Genomic DNA, 12,048 nt, shown 5'->3' with positions numbered 1-12,048 from the left:
ATGACTCCTGGGTCATTGACCACTTGTACTGGGAAGCGCCATCCAATCAACCTTTGCAGTATTCTACTGAATCTAAGCAGACAGCATATCTTTATACACTTCAGAATTCAATTGGTCGACTGTCACGTCATCAATAAATGTGGCATGCTTTGGATCATGAGCCATTCCAAGCCCTCTATACTTTTTTTCTTCCCATCATTCTGGTTCAGGTTGACCTTGGTTTGATCTGTCCGGAGATGCTGTTCCAGAACTGGGCCGGCTTCTTAAGATGATTTTTTTTTTTTTTTTTGTCAAAGTCTCCTTTGAAGGCTTGTGAGTGGTTTGCAGCTTGTGGTGAACTCTTTGCTTCTGTGACGTCTTGGTTAAGTTACTGAAGCTTCTTAATATGAAGAGATTATGTTGCCCATAACAACCAATCAGATTCTGTGTATGCTTTTCTAGGATGCAATAAAGAAATAATAAAATGTGGTTGCTATAAGCAGCATCACTTCTTTTCATTTTTAGATGCTTGATTAAATTTACCACTAAGGGAGTGACCGATTGTTGCGGGTGCAGACCCGCAGTGGAAACGCTTTCGGCGGGTATCACACTCGCCGAGGCATTTGCGCACAGCAGTGCAGAAATGGGGCGCGCAGAGGGCAGGAGCATAGGGGCGCCCAGAGTTTCTGACACATTCCCACAAAAACCGTGGTTGCGCCCCAAAAAACGCTGGGCGCCCCTATGTGAACGCAGGTGTGCCAAGGCCTGCTCGGGGCCCCGTCTTCGTCCAGGCGCTCGTTAATAAGTCAGCGAGGAAGCGGTGCGTGTATTCGCTCACCTAGCGGGTGGCGTCTAACCACTCGTAAGCAGCGAATGTACGCGGCTTACCGAGCCAAATAACCGGAGCCCCTAAGGACGTAATGTACCCACAGTGGTTTCAGCTTTTATTGAGAATGCTTTGCAGACAATGACTGCCTGATGTCTAGAACCCAAGGACATCATCATAGGTTGGGTTCCTCCTGTGTTATGCCCTGTCAGACCTGTTTCATGCTTTTACTATTGTCTACTTGACAGCAAGTGAGATACTGCACTATCAGGATGAGATCAAGCAAATGACTCCTGGGTCATTGACCACTTGTACTGGGAAGCGCCATCCAATCAACCTTTGCAGTATTCTACTGAATCTAAGCAGACAGCATATCTTTATACACTTCAGAATTCAATTGGTCGACTGTCACGTCATCAATAAATGTGGCATGCTTTGGATCATGAGCCATTCCAAGCCCTCTATACTTTTTTTCTTCCCATCATTCTGGTTCAGGTTGACCTTGGTTTGATCTGTCCGGAGATGCTGTTCCAGAACTGGGCCGGCTTCTTAAGATGATTTTTTTTTTTTTTTTTGTCAAAGTCTCCTTTGAAGGCTTGTGAGTGGTTTGCAGCTTGTGGTGAACTCTTTGCTTCTGTGACGTCTTTGCTTTATGGTAGACTTTGATCATGATATACGTTCCTCCTGGAGAGGATGTTGTGAAGTTTATTTTTTGTCTTTACAATGGAAAGAATCCTGCAATTATCCACCACTGTTGTCTTCCGTGGATGTCCAGACCTTTGGGTTGTCAAGCTTGCGAGTTCCTTTTTTTCCTTAGTATGTACCCAGACTGTTCGTTTGGCTCAAAGGTTCCCACCGTCTCCTGAAGGCCTAACGATGGCCTGTATCACTTGCATTGAGAGCTGCTTTGACCGTATGTTGTGGGTTTACCGCAACAGCTCCCAATGCCGTACTTAGAACCAACCTCAGACTTGCATAATTGATGAAGAAATAGCCCAGACCTTTCAGTGGAACAGCTTGTGAGTATATTGTCCAATTTTTATTTTAGTCCCTTGAAAAAGATGGGTCCACATATTAAATAGCTGTAATACCTAAACCCTCTCATCAATTTACATGTGAATACACTCCTCATAGTCTATCAGTGGTGTCCAAACTCTCTCCTCAGGACCCCACACAGGCCATGTTTTTAGGTCCCCCCATTCCAAAGCAGATGTATGGGGAAAGAGGGGGCCAAGTATACCAAAGGCAGTGCTCTGTATGCATGCCATGGCATCTCCCTGCCCCAAGCGGTGCTGGTGTTGCCATCCATTTCTACATCCCAACAGGAACACTTCCTGGACCTCTCATTAAGTGTGTCATAATCGGGAACACTTCCTGGACCTCTCATTAAGTGTGTCATAATCAGGAACAATAATCCTTCACCCTTCCTGTGCAGCTGGAGAAGGGTAAAATCTGTATGGTGAGCGGTAAGCACCATACAATGGGATATGTGGGGACAGCAATAGCCTGGCTCTTGCCCTCTGCTTGTCCTTGAACCTGTATTATTATGCCTGTGTGTAGGAGACAGGCTGAGTGACAGCTTATCATAGATCAGGAAGCAGATTGGGGTCTATTTGCTAAAAATATGAGACATAAGCTACCAACCAACCTGCCCATGACTGGCCTGTAACATGCAGTTAGAAGCTTACTGGCAGGTATTTTATCACTCCCCACTTTATCTTCCTCCAATGCTTAGTAAATAGGTCCCTAAATCATGATACTTTTTTTTTTTTCTATTTGCAAGAGATGAGTCACAGCGGCTTCTCTCAAGACAACTGGTCTACATAGAGTGCGCAGTGGTCCTGGAAAAGGAGGATACTGTAGCTGATGGAAGAAAGACTTGGGGACATGATCCGCCTGCCAAGCACAGTACTTGTTGCTGTGCGTTGTTCGGGTGGATCCAGAACAAAATGACTGGGGTTCCACTATGGCAGTGGGCGTGCATGTTGTCCTGTAACAAGGGTGTGGTCTCCAAGGACATGCCATGCCCAAGAATCCATCCATCGTGGTTCCTAACCCTGGTCCTCAAGTACCCCTAACAGTGCATGTTTTCCAGGTCTCCACACAAAATTACAGGTGAAAGAATTAGCTCCACCTGTGGATATTTTAAAAATGTGTCTGAATAATGAGTGCACCTGTCACTCAAGCCTTGTTCCCCCTCCAGATTCCTGCATCATGCCAGCCTCCTGCCTCATGTTATCGCCTTACCCATGTCCCTAGAGCCTCCTGTCCCTCATCATACCAGTCTGTAACCCCCTGTAACCAGTTAAGTGGCCCAAAGAACGCACTACACTAATTGAGGGTCCATGTGGTCAGGTGTAGACACTGACAAACCTCATGTAGACCTATTCCATGTCAAACTTTTTCTTATGTCAACGATAACTTTGTGCTGTAGACCTAATGGCTATCTAGAGTGACGCTGTAGACCAGGTCTGGCCAACCTGTGGCTTTCCAGCGGTTGTGAAACGACACATCCCAGCATGCCCCGTCACAGCTTTAGCATTCGTTAATGTCAAAACTGTGGCAGAGTATGCTGGGAGTTGTAGTTTCCCAATAGCTGGAGAGCCACAGGCTGGCCAGGCCTGCCGTAGAACTTTTAATTTGGAACCATCCCAACTGCCCCTCCACCACCATGGGACACTGCTGGACAGTTGTGGGTAGGACAGCAGGACGGTCCAGCAACAATGGAGACAGCTGGAAGGTATGTATATGCACACATTGGGTAGTTGAACCCACACCAAGGTGTGACCACACACCCAGGGGCTAAATCTGGTTGACTCGGTAAACTGCGAAAATCCCATGTTACTGAGTCCCAGAGTGCGCTCGCCCTGCCGAAAAAACGCCCAATCCACTGTAAACCCTCCCATCCATGCAACTGGGATATGTTCTGAAAGCCCATTCCCTCGCGTTTTGGCGACCATCTAATGATTTCTCCTGGGCTCAAACATATATGGCAGTGGAGACTGACTTATATTTGCGGTTTCTGGGATGAAGACAGGGCAGGTGGCTTGACGTCAGCCGCCCTCCCCCGGCTGCATTTACATAGTCACCTCCCAGTAATGTAAACGCTGGGCATTCCTAAGTCCCATGACACTTTGCACAAGAGGTCATAGGCTGAGGGGCTTGTGCTGAGCTCTGATTGATGGAGCTCATCATATGCTTCTCAGGCCCATGGAGGACAGCAGCAGCCTTGTCATGGGAGAGATTTATAATCAGAGGCAGCACTGAGCCTGTCAGGGCCCCTACAGAGTAAGGCTGTGTACACACGGGGGTGATTATGTCTAATATCGCGGGCAATATGGTCGCTGAGCGACCATATTGCCCGCGATGGGAGTGTGCACCGGCGATATATCGCCGGGTGCGCTGCTCCCGTTTTCTCCCCCGTAGTGATCACTTCCACTGCCGGCCTCCCCTGGCAGTTTCGTTTTCATCAGCGACCATCTCAACCCTCTTTTCAAAGGCTCTGGATGGTGACTGGATGCCAGCAGAATATTGTATCTGTTAGTAGGGTAAGTATATAAGGATGTACCTATTTGGTCATCCTGAATCTTGATGTTCACATCCAGATATTGAACTTCACTTTTGTCAATGGCATATGTTTATTTGACTGGTGAGTCAGTACCAATCTGGGAATGTAGTCCTGGTGCAACGAATTCCCCCGGTTCCCAAAGGGTAATTAAATATTGCAATGGGTGCCAGACAGATTGTGATCGCAACCACAGTCCTAAATGTAGAGATTCCTGAGGTGGCACTCCCTTTAGTGCCTACAAATAATCAGATAAATCGGTGCCTTCCAATGTGGAAACAGCAAAACTTGTTCACATTCATGAAGGTGGATGGAAATGGTGGTACTCTAATAAACAGACACATATCAAAGGTGGATTTGCCAACGTTTCAAAGCCTCTGTGGCTTTTTTATCAAGGCATTTTTAGACAAACAAACAAACAAACAATACATGGACAAACACTTACCTAAATAGAGTTCTAATGGGTTCCGTTCATGCTTTCCGGCGCCACCCTTGTGGGTGCGCCCACTGATGACTTCATCCACCCTGGCGGCTGATGGTTGGCACGGAGGGAGCCGCTACAGCTGACCTGTGCGACCAATCTGTGCTGTGAGCAGTTACTATGGAAACAAACATTTAGCAGAGCAAACATTGTGATACAAATAAACAAGAAATAGCAACTGTAGGAAGTCAGCAGTAAAATTGCTTGATGGCAGGAATGTTCCACTGAAGCTGCTGAGGTCAGTGGTATAAATCCCAGACAGGTTTGAAATGGATGGTACGGTCTGGGGTTTTGGTATGCTTGTAGGAATTTGGTACTAGGCCATTCCAATGCTATACACCAGGTTAATCATCTGAGCTGGGAGTTCAGATGCAGTTATTGTGTGTATTGAAGAAAGCAGGCTAGTGTCTTGGTCTATTGCTGCTGAAGAAAACACTGTTTTGTTTTGAACTTTATGTGCTGCTGATAAGCCTCCTATTAATTTATTGGTACTTGTGTATTATCACGGCGCCCCTGATTTCCATCGTAGGGCATTGTACGATGAAAAATCGCGTTGCATCGCATGCGATATGATCGCATGCTATGCACTGCGACGCGATTTCAACCAATCTTTCATTGTACAGGCACCCAGATGCCTTATTACCATGTTAAATGCCCCCCCCCCGACCCGATTTTTAATTGTATACCCACCCTCATGGGTCATGAGTATGTGAAATGCCCCCCCCCCCCCCATTGTTAACGCCACCCCACTATGAACGGCAACCCGAAGCGTGGTGAGCGCAGCGGTACGCGTCCTCTGACCTTTTCATACCCCCACTATCCACGTCGGCGTGGAGTTGATTTTATAAAGTGTGGCGAGCCCCGCGAGGGGATGCGTATACCTGTGAAGTAATGCGCGGGACTCGCTACGCTCGCCACGCTTCGGGCTCGGTGGCACGCTGCGCTCGCCACACTTTATAAAATCGACTCCATGCCGACGTGGATAGTGGGGGTATGAAAAGGTCGGAGGAGGCGTACCACCGCCCCTCACTGGTTGGCGTTGATAGTGGGGGGCCGTTAACAATGTGGAGGCATTTTACATATTTATTACCCATCAGGGTGGATATACAATTAAAAATCGGGTCTGGGGATGCCATTTAACATGGGACTCAATGGCAAATCGCGTCGCAAAGCGTCGCATGCCATTGCAACCCGATTATAAAATTGTATACTCAGCCCGGAAAAAAGGCTGAAATCGGGTCCATCGCATGCCATCGCATACCTTAATTAGTGTTATGCGATGCGATGGGCGCCGTGATAATACACAAATACCAATTTATTTATTAATAAACCCTGTCTTGCTACAACCTATTTTCTTTGGGCCTACCAGTCTTGGAGCCAAGATTTCACATATGGTGGCTAATGCGAGCAACTGGTGCAGGCGAACATGCAGCAGCACCAGCAGGCGATTGCTACCCAGCAGCAGGCGATTGCTACCCAGCAGGAAACCAACCAGTTGTTGATAGCAGAATGATGCCTGATGATGACATTGAGGCCTATCTAACAGTCCTTGAAAGGATTGCTAAGAGAGAAAAGCTTCCAGCTGGTGAGTGGGCAGAGGTCATTGCACCTTACCTAACTGGAGAGCCACAAAAAGCATATTTTGACCTGACTACAGAACAAGCCAGAGACTATGAGTTGTTTAAAGCCGAGATAATATCTCGACTGGGAGTCACCTTAGCAATGAGGGCTTGCAGAGTCCATGATTGGCGGTTTGAAAAAAATAAGCCGCCCTGCTCCCAGATGTTTGATCTCCTGCATCTAGTGCGCAAGTGGCTCCAACCAGAGCCTCTAAGTGCTGCCGACATTGTGGACAGGATAGTACTGGACCATTACATGAGTGGACTTCCACGGGACATACATCGCTGGGTGGTCCAGGGAGAACCCAAAACACTGGACCAGTTGGTGTCTATTGTGGAGCTCTATACTACTTCAGAGACCTATCTGGACCCCGAAACACAAACTCCACAGTTCTTGAGGTCCTCCAGGAACCAGCCACAAGGACCAAGAACCAAAGCTCGCTCCCCAGCTAACAGGGAGAGCACAGCCAGCAAACCAAGATTGGGTGATCCACCTCAATGGGAGAGGTTCAAACGCCCAACAAAGGTACCCTCCCCATCTAGAAAGGGCTGAGGTACTTTGCTGCAGGTGTCAACAGCTGGGGCATATTGCGGCTCACTGTCCCCAGAGAAATGGAAACAATGGAGTGTGGGGTGCTTCCCGGCATCTCTTAATGTTTGCTCATCCTGCCTACAGTGCTGTTCCTCTACAGGGACAGGGTCTGCAGGAGCAACAATGGTGTCCCAGTCATAGCACTATTGGACATAGCCTTGTCACCCTCTTACGAGCTTCCATTCCCCATGTGCTGATAACACCAGAAAAGCGGGTGGGGTTGATATGCATGGGGACACCAAGGCTTATCCCATTGCCAAGGTCACAATAGAGACTGGCTGTGGAACTCAGACACATGAGGTTGGTGTGGTAAAAGACTTGTTGCATTTGTTAATTATTGGACGTGATTTTCCATTGTTCTAGGAGATGTGGACTCGGGCCAATGGTAATTGTTGTCATGATGTTTCTTTTCCTGCAGTCTCTCAGTCCAGTTCCCTTACTTGAAAATGAGTCTCCTGATGCTGTAGGGGTGACCACAGAGGTAAATGACAGTTTTCCCTTAGCGGTTTTGTCAGGAGATGAAGATGAGCTTTCTACCCCTGAGCAGAATGTCCCTGACTTGGAAGCATCATGGGATAATTTTGGAACTGCTCAGTCGCGAGACCTCACCCTGAAAGGTGCATATGAAAATGTAATACTCCTTTCACACTTGCAAAAATAGCCCGGGATTTTGCACATGAACGCGCATCAACCCGGGATTTAGCTCAGTGTGAAAGAGTCTTGAAAGAATATCCTGGGATGAACATCCTGGGATTTCTACCTGGGTAGATTCCGGAATCGACCTGTGATGCGGTCAGTGTGAATGGTCCCGTACCCGGGATTGGGTACACTGGATTTTAAAAAAGCTGCGGATTGGAGCTTTCTTGGGCTCACAAATGCTGAGGTCATCTTTCAGAGCCCTGGAGTCCATTTCTAATGACATACATATGTATTTGCAGGGATTTTCCGGGATCAGTGTGAATGGGGCTGTCTCGGGTCGATCCCAGGTCTGAGTGCAGTGTGAAAGGGTACATTCCTGGGTAGAGTCCCGGGAAGCATCCGGGAACACATTCCCGGGTATGACCCGGCTCTGAGAGTGTGAAAGGGTTATAAGTGTTCCAAATGCTGACCAACATTTTCCGTATTTTGCTGTTAATAATAATTTGCTATATTCGGTCACCAAGGTATGAGATGAATTAGTGAAACAATTATTGGTGCCAGAGCCATATAGACGTATGGTTCTTGACATGGCTCACACTCATGTGTTAGGGGGTCATTTGGGTGGGGATAAAACTCAAGAGCGAGTTTTACAAAGATTTTATTGGCCAGGCTGTTCTAAAGAAATTGAGAATTATTGCAAGTCCTGCCCAACCTGTCAAGTAAATGCTCCTATGTCTCATTTTCAGAGTCCTTTGGTTCCCCTGCCAATAACTGAGGTACCGTTTGATAGGATAGCCATGGAATTAGTGGGCCCAATAGTAAAATCTGCCCGTGGCCACCAATACATTTTGGTAGTCCTAGATTATGCCACAAGATATCCAGAGGCCATTCCACTAGGAAATACCTCCTCCAAATGAATTGGCCGGGAGTTATTTTATATATTCTCTAGAACTGGCCTTCCAAAAGAAATCCTAACTGATCAAGGTAACCCCTTTCATGTCTAAAGTTATGAAATAGTTATGCAAAATGCTGAAAATTAAACAGTTGAATCTCTGGGTATCATCCTCAAACAGATGGCCTCGTGGAGAGGTTTAATAAAACATTAAAGGGGATGTTGAGGAAGGTGGTATAAAAGATGGTTGGGACTGGGATTGTTTGTTCTATTTGTTGTTTTTCATCCGAGAAGTCCCTCAGTCATCCACTGGGTTTTCCCTATTTGAATTGCTGTATGGGAGACAACCCCGGGGTCTGCTTGATATTGCTAAAGAGACATGGTAAAGTGAATCTACACCACACAGAAGTGTTATTGAACATTATTGGTCCAGAGCCGAATATACAATAGGACATCCAAGCTTAGATGGTGATAGAGTGCTAGTCATGGTGCCCACAGTTGAAAGCAAGTTCTTGGCCAAGTGACAAGGCCCTTTTGAAGTGGTGAAAAAAAGTTAGTGAGGTAAATTATTAGATACACCAGCCTGGTAAAAGAAAACCAATACAGCTGTACCATATAAACCTAATCAAGGCTTGGCAAGATAGAGAGTCACTGGTAGCTACCCCAGAGCCATCCCGGAGTCCCACTCTGATATTGACAAAGTTACCATAGGCAAAGCTCTCTCAAAGTCCCAAAAACAGGATACCAGGGAGTTTTTGCAGCGTAATAGGGATATCTTCTCTGACCTTCCAGGATCTACTGATGTAATTCAGCATGACATAGTCACTGAACACAATGTCAAGGTAAACGTTAAGCCATACAGAATACTGGAGGCCCAGAACAAATTGTCTCTGAAGAGGTTAAAAGAATGTTAGCTTTGGGGGTTATTGAGGAGTCTAAGAGTGGGTGGTCCAGCCCCATAGTGTTAGTCCCAAAGCCAAATGAGACCTGGTGGTTTTGTAATGACTTCCACAATGCCTAGAGTCGATGAGTTGATTGAAAGGTCAGGGCCTCTTCCAAGTTGTAATAACATGGAAATAATAACAATGTAAATCACAAATTTTTATGTACTTTGAGAATATGGAAACTATAAATAAAAATTGAATAAAAAAGACCTCACCAAAGACTACTGACAAATTCCCTTGTCAGAGGGGGCAAAAAAGAAAACTGCCTTCTCCACTCCAGATGGCCTCTTTCAGTATATAAAGCAAGGTGTGCCAGCTACATTTCAGAGGGCAATGGACAAGATTTTGAAGCCTCACAAAAAGTATAAAGCTGCCTACCTAGATGATATTGTGGCAGAGCCATCTGAGTAAGGTCCAGGCCATTCTTGATTGTCTTAGGAAAGCGGGGTTTACGGCTTATCCTGAAAAATGTGTTGTGGGGCTAGAGGCGGCCCGATATTTGGGGTACATTGTAGGGAATGGTATGATCAGACCCCCCGGTAAACAAAGTTGAGGCAATACAGAGTTGGCCACAGCCCCTCTCTAAGAAACAAGTAAGGGCGTTCCTGGGGATTGTTGATTTTACCGCAGGTTTGTACCACACTTTGCCTCCATTGCGGTACCACTAACTGAACTTACAAAAGGGAAAAAGTCCATTTCGGTCCAGTGGACTGAGGAAGCAGAAAGGCATTTCAGACCCTTAAAAAAAGTCTTGTGTAGTCAGCCAGTGTTAATAGCACCAGACTTCTCCAAAGAGTTTGTTGTCCACACAGATGCCTCCGATGTTGGATTAGGGGCAGTAATGTCACAGGAGGTAAATGGGGAAGAGCACCCAGTAATTTACTTAAGTAGAAAACTCACCTCTTGTGAAAGAAATTACTCCATTGTGGAGAGGGAGTGTCTTGTCATAAAGTGGGCACTGGAGGCTCTAAGGAACTATATACTGGGCAGAAGATTTCGCTTGGTGTCAGACCATGCTCCCTTAAGGTGGATGAGCCGAAACAAGGGTAATAATGCAAGGGTAGAATTTACCAAAAGATTTATTCAGGCGCTTTTAGGAGTGGCTCTTTCAATAAGCAGCTGCTTGGATGAGGTGTATAGTCACGCACCTCAAGTGGGTACAATGGGCCTTATTCTAGTTCCTTCTTAGATGGACAAAACCATGTACACTGCAGGTGGAGCAGATATAACTTGTGCAGAGAGAATTAGATTTGGGTGGGGTTTTTCTTCAAAGTGAGATCTATATTGCAGTGTAAAAATAAAGCAGTCAGTATTTTCCCTGCACAGAAACAAAATAACACCCAATCTAATTCTCTCTGCACATGTTACATCTGCCCCCCTGCAGTGCACATGGTTTTGTCCATCTGAGAAGGAATTTGCCTCTAAGAGTGAACTAGAATAAGGCCCAATGTAACAAAAAAGGGGAATGAAGCAGCACTATATCATGTAGCCATAAATGTAGAAACAAGCAGGACTGTCTACATACAAATGAACATTTTATTACTATAACAAAATTATTATTAATAACCCTTAAAATATAGCCTGAAAATCAATCACTGCAGTAATATATAGAGTCTGAGTTAAACAGCACAGTGGCATGGGGGACTGGCACAGTGGGCATATTAATATTCTGATTTGGCATACAACTGGATGTCTTTATGCTGGAAATAGTGAGTATCTCACTGCTGGAGGGTTTGGTGTGTAGTAATCGATATGAGAGTCCTTTGAGTTTGTGGACATTACCACTGTAGGCTCTTCATTCGGAAAGTCCTGGTATTTTCTCTAATAATAAGCAGCAAATGGCAACTGGAATTTTAGCTGCTGGAGTGTTGGTGTCTCCTCCAAAATTGAGCAGCAAGAAGCCAATGGAAGTCAGCCGCTGGAGTGATGTTTTACCGGGACGATCTAGTCCTTCCTCACTTGGATGCAGTGTTTTAGTCACTCAGAGATCAGCCATTGAATGGAGTGGATTGCCAAGTCTGTATGGAGTAGTAGATGCCTCTGTCTGTGCTATAGCTCCCTCCCGACACGTTTCGTTGGTAACAAGCAGCTTTTACAAGGTCCTTGAAATGTTTATATGTTTCCATAGTAACCGCTCACAGCACAGATTGGTCACACAGTTCAGGTGTAGCGGCTCCCTCTGTGCTTCCCATCAGCCACCATGGTGGATGATGTCATCAGTAGGCGCACACCCACCGGTGTGACGCTGGGAAGCATGAATGGAACTCTATTTAGGTAAGTAAGTATCCATGTATTGTTTGTTCTCCTCAAAATGCCTTGATACAAAAAAAAAAAAAGCCACAGAGGCTTTGAAACATTGGCAAATCCGCCTTTGGTTTATTTGAGTGCTGACACACACACACACACACCAATCCCTTCCCCCTTGCAAGTACTTATTGACCAAGTATATACTGCCTTTACAGTGTAATATTTTCCCATGCAGTTTGTGGCCAGTAATGACAAGTAGGAAGG

This window comes from Crinia signifera, chromosome 4, assembly GCF_055691185.1.
Source record: "Crinia signifera chromosome 4, ASM5569118v1, whole genome shotgun sequence".
Taxonomy (NCBI): domain Eukaryota; kingdom Metazoa; phylum Chordata; class Amphibia; order Anura; family Myobatrachidae; genus Crinia; species Crinia signifera.
This window is presented reverse-complemented; position numbering follows the sequence as displayed.